The sequence below is a fragment of the Furipterus horrens genome, unplaced genomic scaffold (genome assembly GCF_987537825.1).
Source record: "Furipterus horrens unplaced genomic scaffold, mFurHor1.1.pri manual_scaffold_5, whole genome shotgun sequence".
Lineage (NCBI taxonomy): Eukaryota > Metazoa > Chordata > Mammalia > Chiroptera > Furipteridae > Furipterus > Furipterus horrens.
This window is the reverse complement of record NW_028327175.1, coordinates 41,985,072-42,001,678: the sequence shown is the minus strand read 5'-3', so window position 1 is coordinate 42,001,678 and position 16,607 is coordinate 41,985,072. Positions and strand designations below refer to the sequence as shown.

General features: G+C 40.7%; 1 long non-coding RNA gene across 5 annotated transcripts in view; it reads right to left on the bottom strand.

Moving 5' to 3' along the window:
• Positions 1–384: 384 nt before the first annotated feature.
• Positions 385–16,607, bottom strand: part of LOC150008457 (uncharacterized) — a 37,747-nt gene continuing 21,524 nt past the window's right edge. For 4 of the 5 annotated variants that reach the window (XR_016511310.1, XR_016511307.1, XR_016511308.1 and 1 more), the window contains 4 exons: positions 12,985–13,117; positions 10,650–11,248; positions 2,205–2,272; positions 385–1,175 (listed from right to left, as the gene is read on the bottom strand). This is a non-coding gene — a long non-coding RNA (uncharacterized LOC150008457). The remainder of the gene's footprint in view (positions 1,176–2,204; positions 2,273–10,649; positions 11,249–12,984; positions 13,118–16,607) is intronic. The other variant, XR_016511311.1, reaches the window with a different exon arrangement.

Sequence of the window (16,607 nt, the reverse complement as noted above, 5' to 3'; positions counted from 1 at the left end):
GCTGTCCAGAAAGCCAAGAACAGGCTCAGGGGAAGACAGAGGAGCTGGCATCTGCGGCCAAGGAGAGGTGTGCAGCGAGTCCTTAATGAATCTGCTGGAGGGGGGAGATGAAATACAGGGCAAAGTCCGAGGAGACAGAGGAGGAGGGCTGGGGAAAGAGAGCAGTTGTGGTAAAAGATACGCTTTCATGTTTCCTGTGCACGAGCAATCTGCAGATGTATGTTGGCAGGGCTACAGTCAGAGAACTGAGGAGGCTGGAGTTTACACATCTGGAACTCATCTGGCAGGGGGCAGAGTTCAAACGCTCTCAGCTTCAGCTGCTTTCAGACTTACCTTGCCAGGCAGGCCATTGCAGGGGGGTGGGGTGGGGAGGGAGAGCATCCCTTCCGAGTCCCTCGGGCCTTACTCCGGGGGAAGCCCTACCTAAGCCGGTGGGTTTTCCTCTGTATCAGTTCAGTCACATGGAAAAGCTGAAATAATTATTTTAACAAAAAGAAAAAGAAAGAAAGGGACAGGGGAATGAAGGGTGCGAAGAGGGGACTGTGCCACAACTGAGAGAAGCCTGGCTAGAAATCAAGAAACAAAATGTTCTTGGACCCAATCCAGTGCATGAGTTAACTTGAGAGCAAAGAACACCATTCAGTGGAGGGGAAAAAAAAAAAGGCTTTCTCTCTGCATAGTAACACCCAGGGATCATGCTCACACCACATTCACTTTTCTCAGAAATCTTTGTACATTTTGCCTTTACTGATTTCAGGAATGCAGAGGGTTCTCTAGTTCCAAAGGGAATTACTCCCAGTGGAAGGATTTATAGGGTTCTTCAGAAAGAGGGCAGGATCTCTGCGGGCCTGGTCATCACCCTCACTGACCTGCAGCCTCCTGCTGCCACTGTGAGGCGCGTCCTCCCTCCCAGAGGGGGCAAGGTCACCTCGGGTGTTCGGCTTCCCTCAGAGGAGAAACACATCTTTGGGGTGAAATTGCATCCTTGCTCAAAGTTCCTGCTCTGCTCAACTGTGCAGACGATGTTAGCTACAGCTACTGGCAGGCTCAGCCTGGGCTTCATGTACCAGCGTGTGGCGAGGTGAACTTGCAAGGAGCTGTAAGGAGTTCAAGACGCTGGGGGCACACCCAGGTTGGTTGACATGGACCAGGTCCCCAGAAAGATCAGAGTCCACCTGGGGAGAGAACGGAGCATGTGAGAAAATGAGGAACAAAATGATATCAGATATAATAAATGCCACATGCTGAATAAAACACATTCAGACAAATCTTCTCATATCAACCCCGCCCCCCAACCTGCTTACCTTCCTGTCCCCACTACCTTGATGAATATCTCTGACATCCCCAAAGTTGTCCAAGCCTGAGGTGCTCATTTCTCCCTCTGCCACCCTGCATATCCAGTTCTGCCACAGATCCTGGTGATTTTATGCCCTTAGCACCTCTTGCATGTGTCCACCTCCCCATCCCACCCACCTCAGCATCTCTTGCCTAAATCACTGTAGCTGCCTTTGCATTAGTTTTGCTCCCTGAGTCTGTCCTCTGAGTTCTCTTTCTGACGTATAAATGTGAGAATTTCTCTTCTTTAAATGGTTCAATGGCTCGCTACCTGGATAAAGCTCAGCCTCCTGAGCATGACAAACAAAATGTTCATGATCTGGTTTCTGTCTTCTTTCTAAACCTCATCTTCCATGGTGTGCTGGTAAATGTTTAATGATCCGACCTCGAGATGCACCATGTGCTATCTTATACTACACACCCCACCTCAAACAGCAATAAACTTCTGTCAGCTTCCTGGTCACGCCCTAATCTCTTCTTCACCTGGGCCTCCACATATCTTTCTCTCTCTGCTGAGAAAGAGATTCTTTCTACCTCCCTCATACCTAATAATCCTTTAAGACAGAGCTTCTTTCAAGAAGTCACCCTACAGCAAAGAGTAAACTATCTGTGGCCACCAAAATGCTGCACTGTAATTGTGCACTGCTGAGGCCTGCTGCTCTAACCAGGCGCCATTAAGAACTAGTACTTTTTTTTTCAATTACAGTTGACATTCAGTATTATTGATATTAGCTTCAGGTACACAGCATAATGGTTAAAACTTTATATAATTTACAAAATGATCCCATCAGTAGATGAGTGGATAAAAAAGCTGTGGTGCATATATACAATGGAATATTATTTGGCCATAAAAAAGAATGGAGTCTTACCATTTGTGATAATATGGATGGACCTAGAGGGTATTATGCTAAGTGAATTAAGTCACTTATGTGGAAATCTAAAGAACAAAAGAAACAAATGAATAAGCACTATTTTTATCTTTGTATCCAAACTGCCTTAAATGCTTCCCAGCACACAGGAGGTGTTCAGTAATTGCTAAATTAAAGAGTATAAACAGTGCTGATTTTTAATTTCCTACCCTCTTGTAAAAAGTTACACTGTACCCTCTTATAGAAAGATTCAAGGTTGTGAATAAGGACTGTAGGCCTTTCACAGACATCTAGCTCTGGGAAGTACAGGAGTCAGAGTAGCCAGAAAAGGCAAATTAAAGTTAAATTTAAATTTAAATTTTAGATGAACAATAAATATTTTTAGTACAAATAGTTCCCATGCAATATTCAAGAAATACAGTAAAAAAAAATGCACTTATTTGAAATTCATATTTAATAGGGTGTCCTGTATTTTATCTAGCAACCCTATATTTGATGAGGCTGCATTTGAGTAAGAACTTGATGGACGAGTCCGATTTAGAGAGGGCAATGGGAATGTGGACTGGTCTTGTCATTGGAGACTGGTGGGAGGGGCATGGAAACCTTTAAGGAACTTTCATTTGGTCACGTTAGAGCATGAGGTTTGTGCCCACAGAGGATGAGAGGCTGAAAGGGAAAAAAATATTGAAATAGAGGTTACCAGAGAGCAGACAATCGCCATTATTTGGATATTTGTTCAGAGTTCATAAGTCCTGAACTGGCCTAGAGGCAACTGAAAGAAAAGACAGGAAGAAAGGGCAGACTTCTAAATATGTGGGAAGGGGAGCAGGGAGGGGTCTAAAGAATCCTCAAAGATTTAAGATTCAAGAGGAGGAGCCAGATTAGAGGGAACGGTCCAAAGGGGGTGTGCTTTATTTGGACAAAGTGACTTTGATGTGAAAGTAGGACACCCAAGGACAAACGTACAGCCAAGTTGGACACAAAGCGTGAGAGCCGGGGCATGACAGTGACTGAGGAGTGTTCCCACATAAGAGCTGTGATGGTTTGCAAGGGCTCTCCTTCACTTACGTGTCTTCATACATGACAAAGGAATGGGACTCTCCTCACCAATATCCCACACAGTGAGAAAGAACACTAACATGCCAATGTGTTCAACAACTCCTCATTCCAGAGCTCCTCTGGAGTCCACCAGGCTGCTGGGGACAAGTCTCGCTCAGGCTTCCCAAGGGAATGACTGATGCAGTCCACTGTAACACATTTATAACACAGATAAGAGCATTTTTCCAGGACATCAGCTAAATGTATTGTAAAGTCCAAATTTAATATAGTTCAAATCTGTGCCCGAATGGAGCACATTCCTTATCTACACAAAACTGGCAGAAGCAGAGTCTGTGGAAATAATCAATATGAAAGTGCTTTGAAAATTATAATGCATTATACAAATCCAAAAATATTATTATTTACACAAACTGAAAATCTGTAACTGAAAATAAGTATGCAGTCAGTCACAGAGACCCCAGACATCTGAATATTTCAGGACAATCAAATTTAACCTTCTCCCTGATACTTCCTATGCCCCTCTTGTCTTTCTTTTTCATAGCACTTATCACCATCTAGGATATGTACAGGCAATCATTGTTTTCTTGACTACCTGTGAGAATGTATGAGTGCTTTGGGCAAGAATTTATGTCTGTTTTGTTCATGGCCATAACTCTACATGCCCCAAGCAATTCTTATTTCTGATGGTGTGAATTAACTTCAGTTTCAAAGGCATGACTTAACTTGCGTGGATATATCTCGGTAGCTAGCAAGGGTCCTGAAGGACAAATATGAAAAATCTCCAAATCACAAAATTCATTGTCCTGTATCTGGGCATCAAACTGTCATGCTGGTCTATTAGGAGACACTGTCCATGTGAACAACTTGACTGCCCTCACAGTAAGACATTTGTAAACCGTTGCCTAAATCTTTCCTGGTAGAGGACCCTATAGGCATCTCAGGTGACCCCTGAGAGTTATTTTCCTCCCTCAGTATGGACCTTGCTAACTAAGCTGTTTGATACTTTCTATCATATCCAAGAGGCCTCCGTGTCTCAACCCAACCCTGCTGAGTATTGACACAGTGAAGTCACCAAGTGGACTGTTTTTTCAGTCCTCCTGAGAGATTGTGTTTGTTTCAAATGTCAAAGAAGAGCCACATATGATTTCATATTTCAGAGCTCAGCATGTGTATTTGAGCCGATGGTTCTTTCTGCACAGTTCATTCCCCTGTCTCTGCAGAGTGTTAACTGGACACCGCCTTGCACACGGTGTTCTGCAGAGCAAAAGGAAGAGAAAGGATTTCTGCTCAGCTTCCCAGCATGAACTGGCATCCCTAATGTAGAAAACACACACACACACACACACACACACACACACACACACACACACACACACACAAATACACTGCAGCTGAAGCTCAGATGAGCCTTGAAAGACATCCAGCTGCACTCTTAAACCCAGCTGGTATGTGTCCCGGTTAAATAACAGAATACACTGGCAAGTCTTGGGAAACACAGTCCAAAAGTCTGTCATGTCTGAGAGTGCTTGGCCTCCCGGGGAGGCACGAGGTTGGGGGAAAAAGACTCAGTAGCAGGATGTTAAGAGAGATGGTAAGGTCCTAACTAAGAAGGACTCTAAATAGCTGACTCCTACTGGAGACTAGTTTCAAGAAGATGGATAGAAATTAACAGTGACAGATGGGCCCCAAGACCTATGTGCGGAGCAAACTGAAGGACCTGAAGAAGTCAAGGGTGGTGGTGGCACCTGAATACCCAACAGGTCATTGTGATAGGACACCTCATGCCACTCTCACCATGCACTCTATCTACTCTGTTTCCACTCTTCTCCTGCATGTCAATCCCTCGGCCACCCGCAAAGAGGCCAGAGAGGAGGCTCCCTGCAGTCTCCTGCTAACTGGGGGGACTGCCTCCTGTGAGCCTTCCCCTTCCTCTGTGAGGCCATCCAGCTCCACAGAGTCTATCAACCCTTTCTCTTTTCTATTATTGTCCTCGAGTTGATTCATTGCAGTATTCCTTTGGCCTCCTAATTACTGCCAGACATGAAGCTGATGGGTTGGGCTTTGTAGACACTATTACTGCCAGATTCTCTTCCCTTCATTGTCTGGAAGCCTGTCTCTATTTAAGCCCTAATCCTTTTTGCCATTTTTGACCTAGTTCCCAGTATTTTATATTTTTCCATATTAAGTTAAATAAGCCACTTGTCAGCCTGCATATATCTTATTGGATCCAGCTCTTCTTCTTTTTTGACTCAGATGAATGCCTGGCAGAAAACAATTCCACCACTCAGTTCCAGGGATTTATCAACTATCTTAATTTGCAGCATGAAGGACTAGATGGAGAGTCTGTTGATATTCCTTAACTAGGCAAAGAGGCGCTGTAACTCATTACCATCCTGCTCCCTGCAGTCTTCAGATAGAGCAATGTGTTTAAACATATCAAAAATATGAAACAAGTATGGATAAAGAACTTCTTATGGTTGTTAAATCTGCCCATTCCTGAATAAAAAAAAAGCTAATAAGTTGATGAATGTGTTTCACAAATAAGGAGGAAGAAACAATTGAGCAAGAGAAGAAAAGGAGCATGAGGAATCAAGAGTTCAACAACAATAATTTGACACTTATCTAAGACAAAATTAATCCTCCCTCTTCATCTTAAGCCCTGGATAACCATATGTGTAACTGAACACAAGCATAAGAGGCACTGCTTTGGAAAACAGTATTCTTGAAACATGTATAGCACGATCACAGGCCTAAACAAAGACATCGTTAGTGATAAATAGCCCTCAGACTGGCCCCGTGCCCCTTTCTGGGCATATTGCAGAAGGAATCAGATGAGCTGAGTTTGTACTACAAACCCTTTGCACCAAAACAAACTTTTAAAGGCCTTCACTGTTCCTTTAGTATGCTCTATCTTGCTTATCCATCATTCAAGGAAACATTAGGACTACTTAGGGGTTTTACAGTACTATTCTTAGCCTATTTTTCTCTTCCCAAATCAAGTACTTCACAGCTGACCAGTTGAAACTGCAGATCAGGTGGGAACCTCAGGGATTACACTCAGAAACATTAATGTCAAGGTGGTTTTATAATCCCAGCAAGGAGTGGTAACTGCCTTGCCCTGGCTGGTGGAAACTTGCATTGTGCAATCCAGAGATAACATCTGGGACAGGTGAGAAAGAAGAAATAAAATCTATTGGTTTTGACACTTCAAGGAGAGAGGTTGATGCTAATCCAATTTTTACCAAATTATAGTCAATCCATTCTGTTTTAAAAGAATATTTTTATAACTGATAAAATATCAACAGTAAAAAAATTAAATAATTAACAGAAATAGCTGTGACAAAAACATGCTGTGCATTTTCTATGCATTATTTAACACAACCATCTGTCAGGTAGGTATTATGATGGGCATTTTATAGGTGGAAATCTGAGATTGAGTTAGCCAACCAGAGTCAAGGGACACTTGGTAGATATGCCCAGGTCTGCTTAGCCCAGAGCCCATGCTCTTTGCTACAATGCTTTAAAAAATATTCATAATTTTTTTTAATTAGACATATAAAAAGAAGCACAAAACCCAATATAACCACACTCACTCAGAGAAGTGACCCAACCTCCTCAAACATACATTATATGTACACACACTCACAGGTTCACCAAGAAATACACCCATGCTTAACATCCTGTTGTATAAGCTTTGTATGTGTATTTGAAATACATTGTGAAGGTCTTTTATGTCAATAAACACTCTTCTACCACGTCATATTTAATGACTGTTTTCTATTGTTATCCCTATACCATAAAGTAAACAATCAATCCCCTTTTTGGACATTTTACAGAGTGCTGTGATAAATATCCCAGTAACTGACTTCTTACACATATCTTTCTTTCATTAAGATAAATTCCTAGAAACAAGATATACATCTTTCACATACTGTGAAATTGTCTTGGGAAGTGTGAATTTTTATTCCTGCCAGCAATGTATTAAAGAGAGTCCTCTTCCCCACGCCATTACCAACTTTGGGTATCAGCGTTTTATCATTGCCAAATTGAAAGGTGAAATAATAAGATCTCCTTGATGTTTTACTTGTTCTTCCCTAATTAGCACTGGGGTAAAACATTTTTCATGTTTTTTGGTATTTGTATTAATTCTTTGTGAACTCTTTATTCATGTCCATAGCTCATTTTCTTTCAGGGCTCATTATATAGTAATCATTTGCCAAAATAATGTGTCAAATATATATCTCCCAATTTTTCATTTGGTTTTCATTTTTAAGTCTTTTAATTGCAGATAACTTGGAATTTGTTTTTTCCTTTCTTGGTTTCTATCATTGACATAATCCTTATAAAAGAATCTCTCTCTACTTTAAGGTTATAAAAATACCTAAATTTTCTTCTTGTATCTCAAAGTATTTTTTACATCAAAATGTTTAATTTACCTAGTAATCAATGCATAACTTGTCTAATAATTAATTTATTGGTGTAAGATGTACTTTATTGCTTGCAATTTATTAAGCCAAGTGTCCAAATACCATTTATTAAATAATCTATAAGTTTATAACTCATTTGTAATTACATATTTATTTTATACCAAAATTTTGTATATACTTATGTTCATTTCTAGAGTTATTGCTTTATTCCATTGACTTTTATCCTGATTCCTCTGCCACTATTACCTATTTTAGTTATTGTAGCTTTATAAGCCATATTAATGCCTCAGAGGGCAATTTTCCCTTTATTATTACCAAAAGTTTATTCATTCTAATGCACTTAAGGATTATTCTGGTATTATGGTTAGAATTGTATTACATAATTAGAATAAATTTAAAAGAATTGATAGCCTTAAATTTGAGTAAATTGTTCCTTCTAAGAATAAGCAAGGCATGTCTATGTATTCAGGTTTTCTTTAATTTTTCTCATTAATTCATTAACTTTCTTAATACATATTATAATGTCTGCTGTTATATAAATAAAATCATCTTCTCTCTATTATGTTTTACAACTGGCTATTGTGAAACTTAGATTTATACAGCTGGAATCCAAGTTGGCCTTATTCTTACAAGGGTAAACTTGATGCCCAGAGATACTAATTGTCATTCAAGTCTCCTATATCCTTTGCAACACAACTTAGTCCATAGAGGCACCAGCCAGACCTACAACTCTGCCTCCAGGAGGCATCCCTCAATAGTCTGACCTCCCCTTATCCACCACCATCACCTGGCCAAGTAACCAGCAACTTTTGCCTGGACTATTATTATTATGATTTCTTAACTGGTCCTCCTGATTCCATAGTCCTTCCTTTAACCCATTCTTTGAATTTCAAAAATGAGCAAACTATCACTTCTCTTCTTAAAACCTTCCAGGGGCTTCTTAAATCCAAATGTCTTCCTCTGGCTTACACAGCTCTACATGATCTGGACTCCAAGTACCTTTTCAAGCACATCTCCTTCCTGCTCACCCTTCTCAGTGCACCCTGCACATAATCATTTCTTCATTTCCTCCTCTGCAAGCTCTTCCTCTGCCTGGGAGCTCTTCTTCTAGATGGCTGCTCCTTCTGATCATCTCCCCTCAACCTGGATCTCCCCCATCTCCAACTTGAAGACAAGGTCTGAGAATAGTCATAATTTATGTCTTGAACACTATCAAATCCCTAAAGACTAGATACCCGGCACAGTGCAGGTGCTCACTAAAAATCTGTGAAATAAATAAAGTCACGTCTTCTGAGTCACAGTATGCCTTGGTTGGTGCAAGCAGGTCACACTTTACAACAGGTGGACCTGTGTTTGCATTTCAGTCTCAGTCATTTAATTTGAGTCCTTGAGAAAAATACTCAAAGTCTTGGAAAATTGCTTTCTTTAGGCATAAAATGGGATGATAAGTAACTGCCTTATAGAATTGGTTTGAGAATTAAGTGAGATAACATGTCTAAAGCACTAGCGTAATTCCTTGTACAGAACAGGTACCCAGATAGGTTACTTTTGCCCATTCCTGAGCTCTTTTCACTCATCATCTAGCATCTTTACTTATTTTTCAAGTAGGAAACTATGGAATTTAGTGCCCTGAGAGGTTCAGTATTACATCAAATTAGACTTTCAAATTAGGTACAAAGCAGGAAGTGCTACCATTTTGGATGGATCGTTGTTGCTGGGTTTTTTTGTTGTTTTTTTTTTTTTTCTGAATTCAGAATGAATAGACATTTCAGTGAATTATTCTCTACCCTAAATTGGAACACAGATTCAAAGACAAGGACAGTCTAACAAATTAACCAAAAGAGCTTTATTTTGCTAAAAATCAACACAATTTGGGTCTCTAATCTTACTGCTGCTTTAAGGAAAAATACTCATTGCTCAGATACCACATAGCACACTGGAATTATAAAAGGTGGCATTAGGCATAATCCTCAGAGGACAATTCAAAATTCAAATAAATTGATGATAATGGTTTCCTAAAGCAATTTCACTGAGTTTCCGTGAACCTCCAACATCAGGGGAGTACATAAATTATATAAGGCTATAAAGTCTGACATAGTAGAAGTGGTTCATTCTGAAAAAGGAAATGAATTCTTTGACCTTGACTATCAAAACAGCAACATTGTTTTCTACACTTTTCTTTGAAGTTTACAATTGAGAAGCCGGTTCAATTTATTTCTCTCTTATTTATATTCTTGAGGGTTATGCCAATGAATACAAGTTTCCTAAATCTTAGGCAGGTCATCATAAAGGCCAACAATCTTAGTCTGTGGCACCCTCCAAATGGTGAGATCACTCTAATTGAAATACTACCTGGAAGAGAGTGGGCACAAAGGTATAGACACCTGTTTTTATGAAGAGGTTTCCTATGAGCTTGTTTTTGTTTTGTTTTGTTTTTGTTTTTAGTTTTAACATGCAACATCTGTTTTTCCAAGAGGCACGAGAGAAGATCAAGCCAGCACCAGGCAGGAGCACAGCCCAGCACGGGGAGTGCGTACTCCAGAGCATACTGCTGGGTTTGGATTCCTGTTTCATATCTTACCAGCTGGGTGACCTCAAGAAAGTTACTTTATCCTTTGTGCCTCAGTCTTCTTATCTATACACTGGAACTATAATAGGGGTACCTACAATGTAGGGTTGTAATGAGGAGTTAGAATTTGAAGAAACTCAATAAAGCTTATTAAAGCCTTTACGTAAATCAATTACAACTCAAAAGCAATTTGTAATGTTTAGGCTCTGTGAACTTGTGTCCTCAGTGGGAAGGGAAGGGACAAACTCTGCCCTTAGTGAGGAGGTGGACTGGAACACTCTTCACCTGGCCCTACCTTGTCCCTATCTTGTACCACAAGGTGGAAGAGGGATACGTGAGTTGGGAAAAAACTGACATAAGTGAAATGGATAAAAATTCAGTCCAACTCACCTTAATAATCAAAGGAGGATTGAGAAATTGAACTTGGGTTTTCAGTCCTGCCTGCCGCTTTCTGGCGGTACCATTCCAAACTGTGACCTGTTCTCAGAGCACAGATCCTGAAGACAAGTTGCCATTGCTTGGAAGAGAGCAGAATATCAAAATCTCCAACGTCAGAGGGCTCTTCCAAGATCAAAAGAAGTAAATTAAGGCCACACCATTCTAGTGCTCCAGAGAATATAAAGCATTGGTGTGAAAAAGAATGCTTCCAACTCTTCAGTGCTTCCTGCACCACACCATTGCTGCCTCTCTGTGTCTTACCTTTGTCCCTGAGGATGGAGTGGTGCCTTTGAAATTTGAAAATAATTTTCAGTACAGTCTCTGAGAGCAGCCCATCTGCTGAGAGGAAATTCAAATGAAACCTCTGAATGGCCTTCATTGCCACTGGATGGGGGTGATTTTTAAAACTAAGATTTTTGAGAAGGAAGAGGAATTTTGTGAAGCTATCCTGGGTGCCCACCTAAGAGATCTGTTCCTGGATTCCAGGCTAGTCCGGATGAGCTGTGGATCTCCCAGCACCCAGGGCAGACTCTCCTAACAAAAGGATAATTCTAGAAAGCAAGAACAAAGACAGTGTCAGCCCATTTATAACAATTGTGATAATGAATAGCCTAATGACAATGGCAAAAGAAAGCAGAGAAAATAAGATGTTACAAGATGGAGAGGCAGGTAGGGAAACTGCATACTGATCATTTTTCTTTAGGACACACCATTGAGAAAAATTAAGTCTTTAACCTCTGACAGCTTCCTGTGGCTAAGCCACAGAAATCTAATTGAGAGACTCAGGTCCACAGAAATCTGCTGTCTGCTCTGGATACAGAATCATATTATAAGCATGTGACTCAATTACTGTAAGAAACGAGGAATTGTTGCGAGCATCATTGTAGAGGCTGTATACCCAGATGATGCTTTTCTAATCTTTGTTTACAAGTCTTTTCCCCCATTATCTCCAGCAAACAGATGAAGGTGAAACCTCAGGGGACACTGTATTCTGTTTGGTTCTTGGGTTTTCCAAATGCATTTTGCATTTCCATTGTAGGAAAAACACAGAATTGAATGCCCGTACAACAGACAGAGGACAGTTACTTCTGGGAGAGCATTGCAATATTACTAATAATACAATACACTTTTTCATCTTCGGGGTTAGTCAAGATTTTAGAAGCACAATGGCTTCTCACAATTCTGTGCTTCTCTCCTTGTTATATCTGCCCACTGCACATTCGGAGACACATCAAGTATATCTTTCTGTTTGTTCACAAATTTTTGCTCCCTAGTATTTGTGCAGAATCAACCCCTGCTGAGGGCTGGGGGTCTCATCATCGTTTGGTACTGTTTCATTCTCTGGCTAGTGACAGGTAAACAACTTAAAAGCCAGTAGGCTTTCAGAGGAAGAAGAAGCAGCTAAACTGTAGTCTCAAATCTCCCTCCCTCTCCCTGTTAGAGTAGCTTTGTTCAGTGTTGCCTTAAACCTATATCTCTTCTTCATCAGGAGAATCCCCATGTCAAACCTCCCCTCCCCCAGTGGGTGGTCTCCTTCAGTTTTCTAGGAATAGAGAGCACAGCCCTCACCTTCTCCTGCCCAGAGAACCTCCTCCCCACAGAGATTTTCCTAGTCATCACTTCCCATGACAATGATCTCTCTGCAGCCCCCCCCCCCCCACTTGGCCTCTGAAACCCCAGTGCCAAGCTCAGTGACTTGCTCTCAGAAAATGTTCTCTGAATAAATGAATAGATGAGTAAAATAATCAATCAAGGATTGCAACTAACTGGTCAGGGAGCCTCAGGAACATGGGACATTGATACCTGCTAAGAGTACCACTCTCTCATTAGGTATGCAGTTGAAGCTGCAAGGGGCATGATAATTTCAGCTCAACCTGAAGTATCCAGAATTGGCTGTATTAGTTTACTCTCCTATGGCATGCAGTTTACATAGCCTATGGGGGTAAAATTTAATAGCCAATGTATTTTTGCAATCTATCTTCAAGTGTTGCTCAGCTCAAGGATATAATGATGATGATGATGATGATGATGATGATGATGATGATGATAAAACAACCAGTAAGCAATGGTACAAGCAGATGTGTTTTTTGGTGATGTCCTTGTTCTGGGATTGGGCAGTGGGTTCACGGGTGTTTATTCTATTAAAAATATTGAACCACAAGTCTTGAACCAAAGATTATGATCAATGATCAATAAAATTCTGGCCCTGGCCAGGTTGCTCATTTGGTTGGAGCATTGTCCTGTACACCAAAAGGCTGCAGGTTAGATCCCTAGTCAGAGCACATACCTCATCTGTGGGTTCAATTCCTGGTCTTGGCGTGTGCGTACAGTAAGCATTCGATCAATGTTTCTCACATCAGTGTTTCTCTCTCTCTCCCATCTCTCTCTCTCCTGTCTTCTTGCTCTCCATTGTTCTCACCCTAAGAACAATAAACATATCCTCAGGTGAGGATGTAAAAAATAAATAATAAAATAAAATAGAGTTCTGTATAGCTACAGGTTAAAAAATAGAGCAAACCTTCCTTTAATGTATAATTCTCAATCTATTATTATAATCATCTACGTTTGTAAAGTACTTCAACTTAAATAGCACTCACTGTTCTATTTCAAGTACTGATTTAGATTTTGTTGAAGGCTTAATAAAATTCTTTTTTAATATTGAAAGTGGTAGATAAGCAGTTCTCAATATCCATAAGTGAGCTAAACATGTGATATGTACAAGGCTTTGATTACAAGCAGATGTTCTGTTTTAGGGGACATTATGGACTTGTGACCTATTTGAATCTACACAATAAACTATGTTAAAAGAAAACAAGAACAACAGGCTTCCATTATATCCAGGCACAAAGCTTAAAAGAAAGACTTGTGAAAACCAATTCAATGCTGTTTTCCCTCATTCTTGAGCCATGTCCTTCGTTGTCAAAAAAAAAAAAAAAAAAACTAATCCTGGTTAAAGTTCAATTCAGAGGCCAGAACTGAATTAACCAATGTTCCAATAACAATAACAACAATAAAAAGTAATAACGGAGTGACAACTTTGCCCTTGCATAAGGCTTAACTGATTTTTCATGATATTAGAACCCAAATTTGTTAGCAATGCTAGGATCACTCAGCGTGCAGCCTTGGGAGCAGGGCACCCTGCCGGAGCTTGAGAGTAATCACCAGCGACAGGGACTGCACTGACGAGACCAGCCAGGGCTCTGCCTCATTCACGCAGGTGTCAGTAGGAAATCTGACCATAAACACTTCATTTGATGGCCTGCTTGTACTTACCTACAGAGAGCAGCACAATTAACAGTAATGGGGTTAGACTTTACGTTGGAGGGAGCACTTTATGCTACCGGCTATAATGGTGCCTGAGAAGAGTCGATTAGCTCTGGGCTGAGAGCTAACCCTGAAAACAGGAGTATTTTTAATCATGAAGAAAATGCCACCCTGCTATGTTATTAAATCTCACATGTTAAATCTGGGCTGCATACACTATCCCTTGTGTTGCCTTTATAATTATTCTAAAGGTGGGTCTCAGGGATTGTGTGCAACCTGTTGTGCATATACCTTGGAGGGAAGTATAATGTCACAGAAGATGGTGTAAGGTAAAGGCTTCATTGATGAAAGTGGAGGCTTGCCCAGCAAGGCTCAGCAAGAGTAGAGGAGGCTGGGCCACCTATTGTCCCCATAAAAAGGTAGCCAGGGCACACTGGGGACAAGCAGTGTGGCTTATCTACCAGCAAAGGAACTCAAGCCCCATTTCTCTACACCTTTGAAAAGGTCATGAAGGAGAAAATGGGTTTGTTATAGGAGTTACAGACAGCCTCCTGCTGCCAGGTGGGCTGGGTTCAGATGCCAGCTGCTTACTGAATTTGTCCAGGAAAGCCAGCCAGCCACACAGCATCCAGAGAAACTGAAGCCCATGCAGGACAGCAGGGCTCCCTGCTGGGGAGGGAAGCCCCCAACCCTTTGCATGAGAAGCTGAGCTTGGGCACAGGTCTCCCCTGGCAGAGGGAAGCCCCCATACTGGCTGAACCACTAAGGTCACCTGCAGATACCTGTTCCCTGCAGCACAATGTGACCCACGAAAGTTTACAAAACACTGTGAAATACAACCATGCTAACCTAAATTCTTTGCTTCCCTGTGTCTTACTTTGGCCTTTTCAGAATGATCCTGTTATAACTGTCAAATAAAGCATTTTGTATCTTCTTATAAGAGGGCATCCCTTGCCAGGTTGCTTTTTTTTTCATAAAAAGAACCACATGTATTTCTCTACAATTATAACTATTTTGCTTCATCATATTTTATAATCTCTTACACTAGGACCAATGTGAACAAAAACAAAACTTCAAGTGGAGACGCCCTAAAAAACCTGGAATTATCATCTGGAGGACAGGCTCCTTGTAGTATTATAGTATTGGCTTCCCCCACTAGGTGAGTGTTCCAGGAACCTATTTGTATCAGTGTACCAGCTGGCATTGTTGTGAGAGGCAGCGTTTGACTTCAGTGAATTTTTTTAAGACTGTTTCAACCATTTTCCCATTTCGTGATGGGTGACTTACAAGTGCACCTGCCCACACTGCACTGAGTGTTCTGCAATTTTTGACCAAAAACAACCTGACACCCATCCCCCATGCTCCCTATTCACTTGTTCTCACCCTGACCATTGTTTTTGTTTGTTTGTTTGTTTCCCCAGATGAAAAAATGTCCTTAAAGGGAAACATTTTTCCTATGTGGAAGAGGCGAAACAAAAAATGGCCAAAGCAAATCAACGAGTTCAAAAACTGTTTTGAGCAATGGAAAAAAATATCTTGATAGGTGTATTGCATCAGATGGAGAGTACTTTGATAGTGACTGAAGTTTAAACATGTGAGAATAAAGACACAAGTTTTTATAAATAAATTCCAATTTGAGGGGTGTTCCCCCTTATACAGCATAGGTCACGTTTGTCATTTGACTTCCCCACCTGAACACTGCTGTCTCCCTCCCCAGCTACAGGTCCCTTGGGTTGACCACCTGGTTCTCAACTGCTAAGCTCCTTACCTGACCTCCTTTCAGCAACAAGACATACCTGTTTATTGCCCCATTCTCTAATAATACAAGGTGACTTAATATACAGATAAATTAACCCTATGAAACTTTTTTGCTAACTGATATGCAGTGAAATAAGTGAAGAGAATCCTAAGCACTCAGAGAGGGCAGTTTTCTCAGGAAAGGCTCCTGAGTCCCTTACTTCCTGTCCATGGTCCTTTTACACTTAGAATCACTTTGGCTTGCTATCAGATCAGAGGCTGGATCATAACAGCTGATGAGCCCTCATGTAACATATACTAAGTCCTTTGGCTAGGTCTGTATTAGCTCTTCCATTTTATATTTTACCATTACTTTATTGTATGTATTATTGTTGCAGACCACTTCGCTCCTTTTATGGAATGAGGTTTTGTATAAATAAATTAGTGTTCAATGTACACTTTGGGTGTTGCTCCCTAATGGTTAGTTTTGGGTGTATGTGAGCCTCAAAAATGGAGTCACTGTCTCAAGTTCTTGTCGATTAGCTATTAAATACTTGTTTGGCTATTAATATTGCCAAAACAGCATACTGACCTTGGAACCCAAAAATCTCAGTTTGATTCCCGATGCTGCATTTGGTTGTTTTCCCTAAACTTTCATTTTCCCTCTGTTGTTTCTCCAAACTGGGGAGGGGTGGGGTGTCATAAAAATAAATGCAAAAGGCATATTCCACAGGAAATTACCAAAGACTCTGCTATATTCTTGGCAAGACTTTACTGTCAGGAAGAAACTTCTCTTTAAGAAAAAAGAAAACATCATATTGAAATAATTTATTAACTGATTAAATACCAAGATAAGGTATGACTCTTAAGTCTCATTAACAAGCCAACTGCTGGCCAAGTCTCCGACTC